Source organism: Oreochromis niloticus, linkage group LG16 (genome assembly GCF_001858045.2).
Source record: "Oreochromis niloticus isolate F11D_XX linkage group LG16, O_niloticus_UMD_NMBU, whole genome shotgun sequence".
Taxonomy (NCBI): Eukaryota; Metazoa; Chordata; class Actinopteri; order Cichliformes; family Cichlidae; genus Oreochromis; species Oreochromis niloticus.
In genome coordinates, this window is record NC_031987.2 from 10,866,737 (window position 1) to 10,884,882 (window position 18,146).

An 18,146-nucleotide genomic window follows, 5' to 3' on the forward strand; every position below is an offset into this window, starting at 1 on the left:
TTTCACAGGAGCTACAGTATCCAGAGTCGTACGTAGTGAGAAGGTAAAATTATTAACAAGATAATCAACCTCTGTTGGAGTAGCGTTCAGATAGCTGCTCTGCTCTATGTTGGTACAGGGCATTGAAGATGATAACAGTGGGTGGATTATATTCTTAAACTTAGTTACAGCACTTTCAGAAAGACATCTACTTTGATAAAGTCTACTCTCCATTGTAAATGTAAATGTTATCAGGAAATGATCAGACAGCAGAGGGTTTTCAGGAAACACTGTTAAATGTTCAGTTTCTATGCCATATGTTAAAATGAGATCTAGAGTGTGATTAAAGTGGTGGGTGGGTTCTTTTACATTTTGAGAGAAGCCAATTGAATCTAATAACAGATTAAATGCGATGTTGAGGCTGTCATTTTTAGCATCTACATGGATGTTAAAATCACCCACAATAATTATTTTATCTGAGCTGAGCACTAAATCAGATAAAAAGTCTGAGAAATCAGAGAGAAACTCTGTGTAAGGCCCAGGTGGACGATAGATGATAACAAGTAAGACTGGTTTCTGAGTTTTACAGCTGGGGTGGACAAGGCTAAGCATCAGGCTTTCAAATGAATTAAAAGTCTGTCTTGGTCTTTCGTTAATTAATAGGCTGGTGTGAAAATTGCTGCCACATCGCCCCCTCGGCCTGTGCTTCGAGGTTTCTGGTAGTTAGAATGACTCGGGGGTGTTGATTCATTTAAACTAACATAATCATCCTGCTGCAACCAGGTTTCTGTAAGGCAGAGTAAATCGATTTGTTGATCAATTATTAAGTCATGTACTAACAGAGACTTGGAGGAGAGAGACCTAATATTTAATAATCCACATTTCATTGTTTTACTCTTTGGTTCAGATGTGGATTCTGTATTGTTCTTTCTTTGTGATTTTCTATGTTTAAGTTGTTTGTTGCTGGTTTTTGGTTTGTTTTTTGTCATTTTGGGAGCTGACACAGTCTCAATGGAGATGGGTTTTTGGGGGGGTAGCAGGAGGAGAGAAGCTGCAGAGAGGCGTGTAAGACTGCAACTCTGCTTCCTGGTCCCAACTCTGGATAGTCATATTTTGGGGAGTTTAATAAATTGGTCCATATTTCTAGAAATGAGAGCTGCTCCATCCAAAGTGGGATGGATGCCGTCTCTCCTAACAAGACCAGGTTTCCTCCAGAAGGTTTGCCAATTATCTATGAAGCCCACATCGTTTCTGGGACACCACTCAGACAGCCAGCAATTTAAGGAGAACATGCGGCTAAACATGTCACTCCTGGTCTGATTGGGGAGGGGACCAGAGAAAACTACAGAGTCCGACATTGTTTTGGCAAAGTTACACACCGATTCAATATTGATTTTAGTGACCTCCGATTGGCGTAACCGGGTGTCATTACTGCCGACGTGAATTATGATCTTACTGTATTTACGTTTACCCTTAGCCAGCAGTTTTAAATTTATTTCAATGTCGCCTGCTCTGGCCCCTGGAAGGCAATTGACTATGGTTGTCGGTGTCTCTAGCTTCACATGTCTGAGAACAGAATCACCAATTACCAGAGTTTGACCCCTGGCGGGTGTGTCGCCGAGTGGGGAAAAACGGTTAGACACATGAACAGGTTGGTGGTGTACCTGGGGCTTCAGTTTAAGACTATGCTTCCTCCTCACCGTCACCCAGCCGCCCTCTTTCCCAGCTGCTTGGGGTCTGCCGGGGAACAGCTAGCGGGGCCTACGCTATCTTTGGCTGCACCAGCTACAGGGGCCTGGCTAGCTACGGGTGAATGAAGGGTGCGAAGCCGAGTCTCCAATTCAGTAATCCTGGCCTCCAGAGCTGCAAATATGCTACATTTGTTACAGGTATCATTACTGCTAAAGGAGGCTGAGGAGTAACTAAACATCTGACACAATGAGCAGGAAAGTGCAGGAGGGACAGGTGAAGTAGCCATGGTGCTAACGAGTCGGCTACGAGCTAAGCTAAGCTAGCGAAACAGTACAGAGACAGTGAGTGAATACTTTGGCTATAAATTAGGCAGTGAGCACACAGAAAGGGTGATTCAGATGAAGCACGTTAAGATTATACTATGAAAAAGGGATGTATCAAAAGATTTAAATTAAATTGCTAAGCAGAAAAGCTACTCAGAAACACCACTGTGTTTGAGCAGGAACAGGAAGTGATACTATACCGCAGACTTTAAGACATTAAGACTTTTGTTTTCAGTGTAAAACAGTAACTTTGGGCCAAGGTTACAAAATCAAATCAAGTAAAATAATATAATGGAAATGCTGCAACAGATTGGCTACCTGTCCAGGGTGTACCCCGCCTCTCGACTTATGACAGCTGGGATAGGCTCCACTCCAGCGCCCCCCGCAGAAGTGAATGGATGGAAATCTGTTTAGTTTTAGTCTTTTTTATTCAGACATGTAAACACCAAAAGGAAGCTCTGAAACTTGTATTTCAATTAGTGCAATATATGCAAACTATTGAAGAACACCTGATTTCTAAAATCGATTTGATTCCAATTCACAAGGTCCCGATTCGATTCGATCAACCATTTCGATTCGATTTGTTTCAATTTGAATCAGGGAAATTATGCCTTAGACAGTCAGAAATATTATAATTTTGATCATTTATCAGTACTGACACTTGTGAGACATCAGAAGTGTAAGCATCACAGCAGATTCCTTTGTGTCAAAGTAACTGAGGTGTCATTGTCGAGGTGAGTGGCTGTAAGATTCCATTTGGTGACTAAGGTTCCTGGTGTCCGCCCATGGGCTGGACCATCACCCACCTGGAGCTGATTGAGGCAATTAGGCTGGCGATTTAACCTCCTCGCTGACATTTCTTCCTCGCCAGTTTGTCAAAAACTCTAAGTTTGTAACCAGGCCTCATGTTTCATGTTTTCTCTCTCAAATGTGTTACCTACTTTGTTACTCCACGGCTCTGAACTAACTCATCTTTTGGATTCTGGTTCACCTCCTTGCTCTCCGGAAAGCTCCCTGTGCCTCACCTTCCTGACCTCCGCCGCCTCTCCTTCAACGTTTCTGTTTTCCACCACCAAAGTAAGACAAAGGAATTATTTACATACACCTCCTCTGGGACACCTTACTCGCTATTACTTGTAGAATTATAGGAATTATTTTAGGGTTACTGTTCATAACCATCATCTTTATCATTGCATTAATTATGATTTCATCCAAGCATTTATTGAAGTGCTGGCATTATGTTATAATTTGTATTACAGGGGTTATCATAATCAAATATTAACATGTTTATTACAGGTTGTTATAACCACTTCAAACTGTGGAGTTGGATCTATAATTTAAAGGTTTTCGAATGTTTTTATATTCTTACACTGAAGTCTTCAGTGGGGGAGAAGCTGACTGCAGGGACAGGAAGTTACATGCTTTTGCAGAAGTGAAACTGAAAGCAAAGAGAGCATTTAAGGGCGAGACATACACATCCAGACACGTACGCAGTACACAGCATGCACGCGCCCCTGCACGTGCACACACACACAGATATAAACTCTTACCTACTAAATGAGTTTTAGACTGCAAAGTTGTGCCTGTATGAGTGACATTTTGTACAGGAAGTGCACCTGATGTCCTAGGAGATAAGCGACAGCGAGGATGGAGACAGGAAGCATCAGCCGTCGACACGAAGATGATGTTCTATGTTAAAAGTCATTGTGGTTTAGGCTGACGTATGCTTTGTTTAAATCTGCCTAGTAACAGGAAAGGGGGCTGTACTATCTTAACCCCATAAAACAGTTGTCTGAATATGATAAAGACAGTTCAACACTGATTGGGTTGTTGAACTCACACATGTGTAATTCATTAAAATGCCGTCTAATACCACGCTGGACCGGATCTGTGGTTATTTATGGATTCTTCTCTCAACATTGAACCCTAACATTTGGGGGCTCGTCCGGTGAGAGAGGGGAATTTTGGTGTAGATGGAGAGATCCAGGGTCTGTGGTGATTGGATGGGCAGATACGAGTCAGTGGTCTGAAGTGAGAGACAAGCCGGCTTAAACAAAGGTAAGGCACATACCTGTTGAATTTTCCAAAATGTGCTAGATTGGACATGTCAAGTTAAAGTCTACTCACTGAAAATTACTGGTGAATGTCTGTTTTTAATTTTGGTGAAGTTTTCATGAAGTTTACCGGTTGAAGTAATGATAAGGAAGTATAAGTGACAGTACTGAGTAATGAGAATAAAGGAATGAAAAGAGAATTAAAGCAGTTGGACTGCTGAGTGAACTCTTAGAATGATAGGGAATTTGGTCATTGTGTGGGTTCAAGTCCCATTGGTTATGCAACCCTTAAGAACTTTCTCGGAGGTGACGCTCCCTGCTGGATAGAGAAATCTATCCTTCACCTAGCGGCGACTAGGGATAGTTTCGGGCAACATTCGAGGAGGACTCGGGAATCTCCAAAACTGTTGAGGGTTGTCCTTAATCTTAATCCTGTTTTGGGTGTAGATTGTTGTTTCAAATTATTCTAAAATTACTTTAGGACGAGGAGTCTGGGACCCTTAAGAAGCGCATTTTTCTCCTTGGTAACGCTTGCACCTGGGCAGGACGCTGACCCTTGGCCTACCCTGAAGAGCAGGGATAGTACCGTCGACAGCGGGGGAGAACTTGGGAACCTCCGAAATTGCTAGGAGTTAGAGTCTCCTATTTGCGCTTTTTGGCTACGATAAATTTGGTTAGGGTATTAGCAATCGGGCCACCGTCAGGGACGGAATACTGGCTAAAATTGGTCGCAAAAAAGTCAGGGACTTTATCGGTCGGACCGTTATGGATAAATTTGTCTAAACTTCATAGGATTTAAGAGGCCTAAAATCTGTGCAGTTGTAATTAAAGACGTCTGTAATATAAAATATGAGATCTATGAGTAGGATCAGTCTCTGTGTCAGTAATGCACAGCCGGATGTGCACTGATGGTGTGTGTAAATGCAAATGAGCAGCGGAGACGCGCAGAGAGGGTGGTTTCAGTTTTCGAGAGGACTGAGCGCTTTGCTAAATGCCTGTATATAAGGGGTTGGTTTTGCTTATTATGAGAGTATGAATACAGTTTGAATATATTAGTGTGGATGTATAGAAAATGATTAGAAAATGACTGAATTTTGATAGATGTATATTTCGTGAGCCATAAATGTTGGTGTGTTTTATTTTCAGTTATGTGTGTGTGGGGAGAAGCGGGGTGTGAGACGATGAGAGGTTTCAGTTTTCTTTTTCTTTTTTCTTTTGACTTGCTCTTTCTGATCATGGAAGGCATGTCCAAAATACTCGTATGAAAGCGTATTTTGTGTGATTTTAACTGCGTGAATGCTGCCAGTATTTGATTTGAGTGACTCTGCGTGATTTGTCTGAGTAAGTGAAAAGGGGGGAGTTTGAAAGAAAAGGCAGTGTGTGAGACGATTACTGAATGACTAAAGAGGTTAGAACCTTTAAACGTGTGTATGGAATAAAGGAGTGTGAAATATATTTCTTGTGTGATGAAAAGTAGGATGTGCTAAAGTTTGAAAGTGCTTTTAATTCAAGAAATGCATGAGTGATGGTATGAGAGGTTGAGTGTCTTTTTCTCTCAGTTCAAAAACACATAAGCATATACACTTGGTTAATTGTTTGGATGTGTGAAAGAGCTCGGTTTAAATGTGTGTGAGTGAAATGAAGGTGTATTGTTTTTAGACTAAGATTTAGTAGAATAAAAGAGGGCCTGTAGACTATAAATACAAAGAAAAAAACAAAGGAGTTAGATTAGTTTGAAGAACAGGAAATATGGCTCTGTGTACCGGGGCTGCAGCGACAGGAAATAGTGAACAGGAACTTTGCATGCCCATATATGGGAACTGAGTGTGTACAGGAAGAACACAGAGAGACAGATGAGGCCCATGAAGCAAATGAAGCCTTTAAGAAAAATTGAATATAATACTAATTATATGGTTTAGTGTGTCAATACAGGTGGGTGTCTTTCAACTTTGCAACCTTGAGTTCAGCAGCAGAAGAGCAGATTAACAGAATTGGGAGAAAATAAGCCAGTTTTTGGCTCGAAATTGTGCAGCTTGATCTCACTTTGTCCCTGAAACTGAGAAGAAACTCAAGGGACAGTCAAGGACAGTTAATCGCCTGATGAAGACTGACAGAACATCGTGGACTTGAATACAGCAGGCAAACGACAGTGCCACTGATCCATTAACACTGATGACGACTGACGACCAGCAGCAGCATGTAAGAGTAATGCAACATGTACTGTGAAAATACAGGCTGGGCAGTTGAACAGTGGGATAAAGAATTGTGGAAGAGCACTGGACATTGAGTGATATTTTGCCATGCTGGGACTTAACTTAAAAGAAAGACTGTAAAGAAAAAGAGAAGAAATAGACTGTGTTTGCTGGAGCTTTGAAGCCCGAACAGGACATTGTGCAGAGAGGACCAGTGAGAGATGAAGCTGGACGAGTTTGACTGCGAGAATATAGGATATAATTGGATTGAAAATTGAAACCTGAACTCATGAATTGTTTAGGGATGTCCACCACAGCATAACAAAGAGGTAAACATTAGAAAAGGTGAGAATAATGAAAGAAAATAATTGTTATTACCTTAATGAATAGAAAGCACACATACAAATTGTTACATGTGAGATTATTGTTGAAATGAATCAGAAGTGAGATAGTTTGAATCTAAAGCTCAGTGGTGAAATGCATAAATTAAATATGAATATATAGGATGCAATGAAGAAACAGCTGACACGTAGTGTACATTAACATGAATACATCGCAAGGCAACGAAGAACTCAATGAATTAATTCAATGAAGAAGCAGTTTACACTCAATTAACATAAAATGCAAGGAAGAACACGCTTACATACATGGCATAATTGGTATTTTTGACGAGAGAAAAGAGAAATGGGTGGTTTAGTGGGTCGTTTAGGCACCCGTGATAATAATGAAAATGTTTTAGTTTGTTATTTTCAGGAGTAAAGCAGAACCGGACCAATTCTCCACAGCAGCAGTCGGAAGAAAGTTAGAGGGTAACATCAATGGATAAGTTAAGGCAAGTTTCTGGTTGAATTGTTCACAGAATCATGTGCCCATGAACCTGGAAAAGCAAGCCCTAGCTCCTGGCTGAAGACCAGGAGGGATTTTATTTAAGGTGGGAAATCAAAAGTTTCGGTTAGTAATTCGGGGAAAAAGAAAACTGACTGTTTAACTGGAGAATTGGAAAGGTGTCTGACAGACTGCGAAGCCATAGATGCAAAATAACACATACCCATACACACACAAACAGAAAATGCATTAACCTTATAAAGACAAGCTCTTGAAGCTTAATGCATAGAGACATTGATTAAAACCTGGCTAAGAACATAAGCATATGCAATGAAGATCTGCTTGCTGCTTGTATGAGTGAGAGAATGGTGTGAATGGTTAATACAATTGATGGAAAGATTTAAAATAGATGGAAAAAACAAAAGAAAAGTGTCTATAAGGGTGACTTAGGAGTGCTCTTGCACTGATTGATCAAAGTAAGTGATTAGTATAGGAAGAAAATGAAAATAATTGAATAATGTGATAAAGTTTAAACATGTATTTCTTTTGCCAAGTTAAATTGTTGAGATATGGCTGAGTAGGGAAAAAGTTTGAGAGCTCGTGTGAATGTGGACAGAGGAGCTTGCTGTGTGTGTGTGTTTGAGGCCTTAAAGGAGGGGTAGATTGTTCAGAGGTGCAAATTTGATTAGGAGGTTTATAAATTAGTGTTGACACATTGTTGTAGGGTGTTAGGCTGAATCTGAGTATGGTAAAGTGCTTAACCGGGGTTATTGTTGTGTGCGAAACGGTGTAGCTTTTGGCGAGGTTTTTAGTGTGTTGAACGGGTGAAATTTAAGATTGTTTCAGATTTTGGAGGCTGTTGTTTTATTTCCAGAGAGGGTGTTTGATTAAGACATGGATATGTCTGAGAGGGCCCCAAAAATTTTTTGTAGTAGTAAGTGCACTCAGGAAAAAACCTGTCAGGTGATTTTGTTTTGTACTTTGATGAGCTAATAATCAGCTCTCTTTTTTCATTTTTGTTCTAAGCAGGCCTGGAAGAGAGTGAACGGACGGCGCTGACAAAATTACCAAGTACGAAAATCAGGTGGGCTTTACAGAATTATAATTGATTACAATCAGAGACTGAGTGGCGGCAAGTCTCTGTCTAAAAATGACTGCAGCGTGTCAATCCAGTCAAAAATATAGAGAACTATTCTCCTAAAAAGGAAAACGAAATAAAACAAATGATTGAGCTCATTTTGCTGATGTGGAGCATCTGATGACGTGCGCGGAAGGCTGCAGATCAGCAAAAATATCATGTGTGAATGCATGGGAGTGAATGTGAGTGATGGGACCAAGAGGGGAAATAAATAAAAGGTTGACAAACAGGACAAGTGGGAGACTTAAATCTGGGGATGCTGATTTTGGGATATTGATGTGTGCTTTGAGAAAATTATTTACTGGGGTTGGATTATGTTATTACATTATAGAATGCTAAATGCTAAAAGGGAAACATTGATGTAACTCAAGTTACCATGAACTGAGGTGACACATGATTAATAACTGTTCTGGGTAAGTTTATTTTGGGTTATAACACAGGTTGGATCATAAGTGGGGAAATTGAGTATGAAATGTGAAGTTCTGGTTAACACACAGGTTTTGTTTCCAGGAAGTTCCAAGGATCCAGACTTTCCATGGAGCAACGATTTGGAGAAGATTTGACATGATGATTAAATTGATTTTGTTCCTTAAACACAGGTTTTCAGGGCTGGAGCAAAACACCGGAGAGGAGAATTGCTGAGCTGTTCTGAGAAATGAAATGACTAACCTTTTTTCCTTTTAATTGGTTAAGCTTGGGTGAAGCATGTTGAGTTTTTTGCCACATGAGATGTGTCAAAAAAGAGAGGGATTTAAGATTTAATTTGTTTAATTTGAAATGGGTTTTAGTATGATTTTATAACTATTGGGGTTGTTTGATAATTTAGATATGGTAAAACTGAGGCAGAGATTGTTAATTCTAAAGAAAGGAGTAAAATGAACTGAATTCTGTTTAGAAGATAAATTGCTGGTGTTAATAAGAAGTTGTACACCAAATTTAGAGGGAAATTGTGGGAATAAAGGATATGCTTTGGGGAAAATAGTGAACATTTGATGAGTAGAAAATGTGGGATTTCTTTTTGATTTTTAGGATAAGTTGTCACAGTGACATAAGGTTAGAATGTTGTTAGAATGTAGGCTTTAGAAACAGATAGTAAATAGATTTATTTCTAGGGTAGAGGAGAGCTTTTATGAGGATGTTAAAAGTCTCGCTGACTCAAATGAATAATATTGGAGATTATATATGTAGAAATGATTTTTCATACACATTGCATTTTGGTGCCTTTAACGGAGTTGTGGTTCAGAGAGTCGTCTCTTGAGGGTCATAAACTTTTGGTTAACGTTATGATTAGCCAATCTACTGTGAGAAGGACCTGAGTTTTGAAGGATTGCACACGCTTACAGACATATGGAGCTCATTAAGACACATGACAGTATTGATTCCAGGCAAAAGGCCCGAAATCCATTTAGCATTTAACTGAATAGGAGTTTCGCTGGTGACTAAACTGTGTGACATGTAAAATATTGAGATAACACAGGCAGCTCTAAATTAGTCCTCTTATATAAAATGCAGCTACAGAATAACGAACGCTTGTCGAAGTGACCGAGGTTTCTTTTTTGCTTTAAACCAGGTCCAAAGGGGGGAAAGCTTATGTACTTTGGTTAAGACTGATAAAATATAATGACTGATAAAATATAATTAGAATGTACCATTACATTAAGAGCAGTAAAATGAAATAAAATGATATATTAAAACAGGTTATAACACAGGAACTGTGAGCTTTAAAATGAAGTTAGTGTCAACACACAGAAGTTGTTCCTAGGGAGCTTTTAGCTATGATGAAAGTTATTTAGGAGTAATTGATTATATGCTTAAACTTAGTTGATTAAAATGGTTGTTTTTCTTTGATGCTTTAGTAGAATAAGCTGATATAACGATTTTCTTGATACATTTTCTGGTGATAGGTGACTTTAGATGAGAGGTAGGCCCTTGCAGCAGTGACAGTTTGTGCACAGGATGCTGATAATCAGATAAGGAACCAACAGGAAGCCTGCAGAGACGTGCAAGCAGTGCTTTTAAGAGTTTTACAAATGCTGAGTATGGTTGATTAAGATATAAAAATAAAAGTCAAAACATAATTAGGTTCAGGCTTTTGAAAGCAGAGAACAATTGAGGGACATAAGGTAGGAGAGCCGTAGTAGGGAGAAAGTGTTTTCTATCCTTTACAGGAGAAGATTTCCACAAGAGAAGGACCCAGAAAAGGGACAGACCACTAGAGATTCACAAGTGTAAGGGGTCTCTCACCGGGTATGATTGGGTTCAGGGGTGAGGGAGGAGTGCTGATTGAGCTCTGCTCGCACTCTTATTCTCTCCTGCCCCTGATCAACTTTAGGCTCACTGATACTTTGGTGTGATTAACCTCAAGCATGAGTGTTCTCAAGTGGGAGCTGGCGTTTTATTACTGGACCACCTAGATGACGGGAGGTTATTGTCTGGTTTGCTGAGTCAGGGGATGGCTAGAGAGGGTCAGAGCAAAGGCAGTAGACCTGGGAATGGTGGTTTCGGGGCCCATGATGCCATTAATGGATCTAGAGGTGACAGAGTGGGTCAAGGAGTGACGTCTCTGGAGGAGACGTCAAGAGAGGGAATTGTAGAATTATAGGAATTATTTTAGGGTTACTGTTCATAACCATCATCTTTATCATTGCATTAATTATGATTTCATCCAAGCATTTATTGAAGTGCTGGCATTATGTTATAATTTGTATTACAGGGGTTATCATAATCAAATATTAACATGTTTATTACAGGTTGTTATAACCACTTCAAACTGTGGAGTTGGATCTATAATTTAAAGGTTTTCGAATGTTTTTATATTCTTACACTGAAGTCTTCAGTGGGGGAGAAGCTGACTGCAGGGACAGGAAGTTACATGCTTTTGCAGAAGTGAAACTGAAAGCAAAGAGAGCATTTAAGGGCGAGACATACACATCCAGACACGTACGCAGTACACAGCATGCACGCGCCCCTGCACGTGCACACACACACAGATATAAACTCTTACCTACTAAATGAGTTTTAGACTGCAAAGTTGTGCCTGTATGAGTGACATTTTGTACAGGAAGTGCACCTGATGTCCTAGGAGATAAGCGACAGCGAGGATGGAGACAGGAAGCATCAGCCGTCGACACGAAGATGATGTTCTATGTTAAAAGTCATTGTGGTTTAGGCTGACGTATGCTTTGTTTAAATCTGCCTAGTAACAGGAAAGGGGGCTGTACTATCTTAACCCCATAAAACAGTTGTCTGAATATGATAAAGACAGTTCAACACTGATTGGGTTGTTGAACTCACACATGTGTAATTCATTAAAATGCCGTCTAATTCCACGCTGGACCGGATCTGTGGTTATTTATGGATTCTTCTCTCAACATTGAACCCTAACATACTCTAACTCCACTCTTCTCTCTTCCCAGTACGTTCCTACTTACCAGTCCAGCTCCAGTTACCTCCTCGGTCCTGTCTCTCTGATTCCCCCTCCCAAGCCAATTTCCCATGCCCGCCCTGATATAATCCTTGTGTTAATAATAAACCTTTTCTATGCCTCCACACTGGGTTCACTGCTTTAATGAGATATGCACATACCCACAAAAACATTTTTTGTGTGCAGACAAATTCATGACTTTAATCTAAAAGCTGAACTTTTACTACATATAAGATTCAAAATTCTGTTTGGTTATTACATGGTCCTCGGTCAGGGACCCAGTGTTTGTGTTTTTCTGGGTTTTGTATATTCTTTGATTTAGTGTTTTCCATGGTTTAGTGTCTTGTAATTCTAGCTTCCTAAGTTCTTTTGCATTTAGTGTTGTTTTTTTTTTAATTCCAAGGTTTTATTCCTGTGCCTCCTCCTGTGTTCAGTGTGTCATGTCTAGTTAAGTTTTCATGTCTGCTCTTCCCCGGTTACAACGTCTAGTCCACGTTTCAGTCTTTGTCTCATGTTTCCTGTTTTATTTTGATAGTTTCTCATCTTGTGTATACAGTGGTCCCTCGTTTATCGCGGGAGTTACGTTCTAAAAATAACCCGCGATAGGTGAAATCCGCGAAGTAGCCAACTTTATTTTTTACAATTATTATAGATGTTTTAAGGCTTTAGAACCCCTCACTACACACTTTATACAGTTTTCTCAGACAGGCATTAACATTTTCACACTTTTCTCTCTTGTTTAAACAACCTCAAAGTTCAAACCTTTGTAGAAAAATAAGTCCAGTATTATAGAATGAAACCAAAGATCAAACCATGTTTTCAGGTCCAGAACATGAGAATAGAGTAGCTGCCAGAGAATTCAACATTAATGAATCAATGGCACGGAAGTGGAGGAAGCAAGAAGAATGAGTTGAGTAAAGTTTGACTCATCTGACTGTTTTGTTTCGCTTAATGCGCCTCATAATCTGGTGTGCCTTATGGTCCGAAAAATACGGTAACGTCTACCTTCCTTTAGCATGTCTAGAAGTCCAACTTTTTGTGCAATGGTTAGCATCTTCCTCTGCCCTTTGGGTGCTACCGCAGGTGACTTTGACAGTGCAAAACGTTCTGTTGTGTTTGTTGGGGAGAAAACTTACAAAAATACAGTGCAGCACTTCAGAGTCACACTGTTAGTGTCAGCTGGTGATCAGCTGATCACGGGGCCGGGTTTAAAAGAGAGACGCCACCCACCTGTTCGCCGCTCAGACATCGTTCTCTTCATGTCAGGAGCTCCGAAACCTTGCCGACGTCAGTCTCCGCCTGATTCAGCAACTGTGACTGTTTTTCCTCTCGATTCTTTTTCTCATCCCGGCTCCGCTCGCTCTCCGTCTGTAACGCCAGTTCCGAAGCCACGCTTCGTGCACTGATCGTTACTAGAATAACTGCGTGTCTGTTCCAACTCACTGCTAGCCTTCGCCGCGTTTGGGTCTAGCCAGCACGCCACACGGGCACGCCGAATTACTGTGTGTAATTCGCCCGATCGTGACAGGATGTCTGAGCCGCGTATAGACCCAGCGGAATTCGAACGGCTGAAAGCCAAAGTACTATATCTTCGCGGTGTGGTAGATCGGATGAGCACAAAAATGGAGTCTCTCGCCGAAACTGTCCTCCAACTTTCCACTTCCGTCACCTCGCTGCAACGTCAGCCGGCGCCGGTGAGCGCGGAGCCCCGGATCGGACTACCAGATAAGTGGAACGGAGTTGATGGCCGGCCTGATGGTTTGCTCGCCACTTTAGACATGCTGTTTGAATGTCAGCCCACTAAATACGCCACCGCCCGTACAAAAGTTGCAATGCTAACCTCTCTCCTGTCTGGCCAGGCTCAGGAATGGGCCGCGGCTCTCTATAACAATAAATCTGCAGCTTGCAATGACTATGCCCCGTTTGTGGAGGAATTAAAAAAGACATTTGTTCCCCCGAGCAGTGAAGTTGAGGTGGAGTCACAGCTGCTTCATTTACGCCAGGGCAGTCGACCCGTCTGTCACTTTGCCTCCCAATTCCGTACCCTGGCCGCTAAGCTAAAGTGGGGAGATGCTTCTCTACGCTCCATTTTTCTGGAGGACTGGCTGATTACATCCGAGATGAGATGACCGGCCGTGAGGCCCCTAAAACCCTGGATGAGGCCGTGGATCTCGCCCTGAAGATCGACCAACGAGTGATGTCGCGGCCTCGCCACACCCCTCGGGCCTTCAAACCCTTCCAGCCTCAGAGGGCCATGTCTTCGCAGCCTCCTGCCCCCTCTGAAGGAGCCGCTGCTAGCCCAAGCAGTACATCCAGCGAGGAGCCCACGCAGCTGGGCAGACTCTCCAAAGAGGAGAGAGAGAGACGCTGGCGTGAGGTCTCTGCGCCTACTGTGGATCAGCTCGACACCGTCGTCCCCAGTGCCCGCTACGTCCGGGAAACGACGATGCCAAGTAGACTGCGGGGGTGTCCCACCTGGCCTTTCGCACTCCTCTGACCCCTCTCGCTTTCTGTTACCAGTAATATTTCACCTGAAACGCCAACAGTTCTCATCTGAAGCCCTCCTGGACACCGGAGCCGCTGAGAACTTCATCGACCAAAGACTAGCCTCCCAACTTCGCATTCCGTTAACTCCTGTGGATCGATTCCTCCCGGTGACCTCAGTAGATGGGCGACCCCTCCAACCCTACCCGATCCAGTTCCAGACCCAGCCGGTTCGCGTGTCTATCGGGGATCATCAGGAGGAGATCCGGTTTCTAGTAGTCTCGGCCACTTCCTCGCCTCTCATCCTTGGATACCCCTGGTTCCGTCAACATGACCCCCACATCTCCTGGTCTTCCTGCCAAATCCTGGGTTGGGGTCCCCAGTGTCCACGCCGCTGCCTTCTCTCTCGGACCCAAAAGAACTCAAAGTCAGAAGAGGCCTCTCCCCCGGAGCCCATTGATCTGGATAAGATCCCTCCGGCTTACCACGACCTATCTGAGGTCTTTAGTAAGAGGCGAGCCTCTACTCTACCTCCTCATCGCTCCTACAACATGGCCATTGAGCTCCTCCCGGGAGCGGTCCCTCCTCGTGGTCGCCTGTTCTCTCTGTCTCCCGCAGAGAATAAGGCCATGGAGGAGTACGTTGCTGAGGCTCTCCAACAGGGCTTTATTCGCCCTTCTACCTCTCCTGCTGCTGCTGGATTCTTCTTTGTCAAGAAGAAAGACGGCGGGCTCCGCCCCTGTATAGACTATCGGGGCTTGAATAAAGTCACTATCAAGAACCGCCATCCTCTTCCTCTGCTATCCACCGCACTCGATTCCCTCTCCCAGGCCTGCATCTTCACCAAACTAGACCTACGCAGCGCCTACAATTTGGTGCGCATTAGGGAAGGGGATGAATGGAAGACGGCCTTCATCACCCCTAACGGGCACTGGGAGTACCTGGTGATGCCCTTCGGCCTCTGCAACAGCCCTGCTGTCTTCCAACATCTGATCAACGATGTCTTGATTGATTGATATACCTTTATTAGTCCCACAAGGGGGAAATTTCATAAGGCTGCCGACCTATTGCACGCAATGGCGGCGCCATCTTACCCTCCGACCATACATTACACAAACATCACATGGGGAAGACAGGTCAAAGAGGTATAACAGGGAAAAAGCACCACACGAGGAAAGATAAGGAGAAAAAAATAACTCCCCCCAGACTGAGCTCCAACAGGGAGATCAGTTTGAGAACAGAAAAAAAAAAAACACCTCTGCACATAGCACATGAAAAAAACTCTTAATACACCAAAGAAACACATGACAAGCAACAGGGGTGGGTAAGGGGTGAGAGACAGCCGATGTAGACAGTACATCCGGGCCTGCAGCCTGTGCGCTGGTCTCCGTGATCCACCGTCAGCATCGGAAGGGAATAAGCGTCGAAGGTGTTTGGAAAGGGAGGGGGGATGAGTGTGTGCATATCAGTGTATATGTATGTGTGGGCGTGTCCAGAGTTCAGCTGAGACAGTGTCCTTCGCCCTGCCAGGCTAAGTAAACAGTCTTCCAGCCAGCCCAGGTGGCCTTGCATGGAATGGGAAGGAACAGACTAAACACAGTCTGTAATCAGGGTGTTGTTGTTCAGCTCCAGCCTTGCGACCACAGCTGGCGCCGAGAAGGTATCCGCATGAAGTGATGGTGCTTTTTACTTTAGTGCGAACAGCTTATATGAATTTCAAAGCAGTTCTACAGTCCAACACTGGTCTCTCAATCTCCCGTTGGAGAGCCGCGAGCTTCGCCATACTTGCGTTCTGTGATGTTATCATTCTTGTGCTCAAGGAGCCGATTCTGAAAAACTCACGACAGTGTGCCTCCCCGAGATGTCATCCAATTTGCGCTCAGAGATGTTATTCCGAGCTAGTCCTTCCGAGATGTAATCCAGTCTGCACTCAGAGATCTTATTCTGAGTATTCACAGCAGCCGTAGCCTTTCCAAGATCTTATCCGTGCTGCACTCAATGAGCCCATTTTGAGAAACTCACGCCTCGTCCCATCGTTTCAATTCCAGCGGGCAGCCTTGTGGAGGTTTGAACAGCCGGTTCCGCTTTCTTAATTCTTCGATAAGCCAGGGCCAAGCCAGCTCCGATCAGCCAGAACCCTGTTACCATGGTTCCGAATAGGTAGAAATCTTCAGCACTCAGGCTCACCCAAGCCCAGACTTCTCGTTGAGAAAGGGGTGTCAATTGCATTCAGAGACCAGTTGATCAAATCCATAATTCCTCTTTTAGGTTTTAGAAAACAGACTGTGAGAGATTGTTCCAGGGAAAAGTAATACAAAAAACACGAGACTAGACAAGGACATAAGAGGCTAAGCAGGGAAGCTAAGGGAGAGGAGGAGGAGAGGAGAAAAATGCGACCGTCTTCATCAAGAGCGGCCTTGCGGGATATGCTAGGCCGGTGGGTGTTTGCTTATCTCGACGACATCTTGATCTACTCCCGCACCGAAGTGGACCATGTTCACCATGTGAGGGTCGTGCTGAGCAGGCTGCTCGAGTACCAGCTGTTCTGCAAACTGGAGAAGTGTGCTTTCCATCAGCGGTCCACCACCTTCCTGGGCTTCACCATCTCCTCCGATGGCCTGACCATGGACCTGCAAAAGGTCCAAGCGGTGACCCAGTGGCCTCAGCCCTCCAGCCTTAAGCAGCTACAGAGCTTCCTGGGCTTTGCCAATTTCTATCGGCGTTTTATCCGTAATTTCAGCACTGTTGTCGCCCCACTGACATCCCTCACCAAACCAGCTAACCTGCCTAAGCCCTTCTGCCTCTCCCCGGGTGCAAAACAGGCATTCCGAGACCTTATCCACCGGTTCACTACGGCCCCCGTCCTGCTCCACCCTGATCCTGCCAGAGACTTTGTGGTGGAGGTGGATGCCTCCGATGTTGGCGCTGGCGCCGTCCTTTCTCAACACGGCCCGGATGGAAAACTTCACCCATGCTGCTATTTCTCAAGGAAATTTTCTCCCACGCAGCAACGGTACGGTGTCGGAGACCGAGAACTCCTGGCCATTAAGTGGGCCTTAGAAGAGTGGCGGCATTGGCTCCTGGGAGCGAAAGACCCTTTTCTGATCTGGACTGATCATCAGAACCTGATCCATATTCGTTCTGCCAAGCAGCTCAACCCAAGGCAGGCCCGTTGGGCCTTATTCTTTGAGCCTTACAACTTCCACCTCGCCTACCGCCCTGGTTCCAAGAACGCTAAGGCAGACGCTCTCTCCAGACAGTTCGCCCAGGACGACCTCACGTCAGACGCTGGACCTATCCTACCTTCTCATTGCTTCGCTGCCCCCCTTCGGTGGCCCCTGGAGGACTCTATCCGGGATGCCCTGACCGCCGAACCACCTCCGCCTGACACCCCTGCTGGGAGACTATGTACCATCCCGGTGCCGTCAGGAGGCCTTGCTCTGGGCTCACTCCTCCCCGCTCTCTGGCCACCCGGGGTCTGACAGGACCCTCCAGCTCCTCCGTCGTGCCTTCTGGTGGCCCTCCATGACTCGGGACGTCCGTGAATTCGTTTCCGCCTGTGACACCTGTGCTCGGGCTAAGTCCTCCACTCAGCCTCCCGCTGGCGACCTTCGCCCTCTCCCTGTGCCGGGACGTCCCTGGTCCCATGTCGGCCTTGACTTTGTTACCGGCCTCCCATCCGTGGACGGTCTTGACACCATCCTCACCTTTGTAGACCGGTTTTCAAAGGCGGTGCATCTGGTCGCCCTGGCCGGCCTCCCTTCCGCCAAACGGACAGCTGAGCTCTTCTTAGACCATGTCGTCGGGCTTCACGGGTTCCCCAAGGACATAGTCTCCGACAGGGGGCCCCAGTTCACCGCCAGGTTCTGGAAAGCCTTTTGCCGCTTGATTGGAACATCTCCCAGCCTCTCGTCCGGCTATCACCCTCAGACCAATGGGCAGGTTGAACGGACCAATCAACGACTGGGGCGCTTCTTGAGGTGCTTTGTCTCCGCCCAACCATCGCTTTGGCCTCGTTACCTGTTGTGGGCTGAG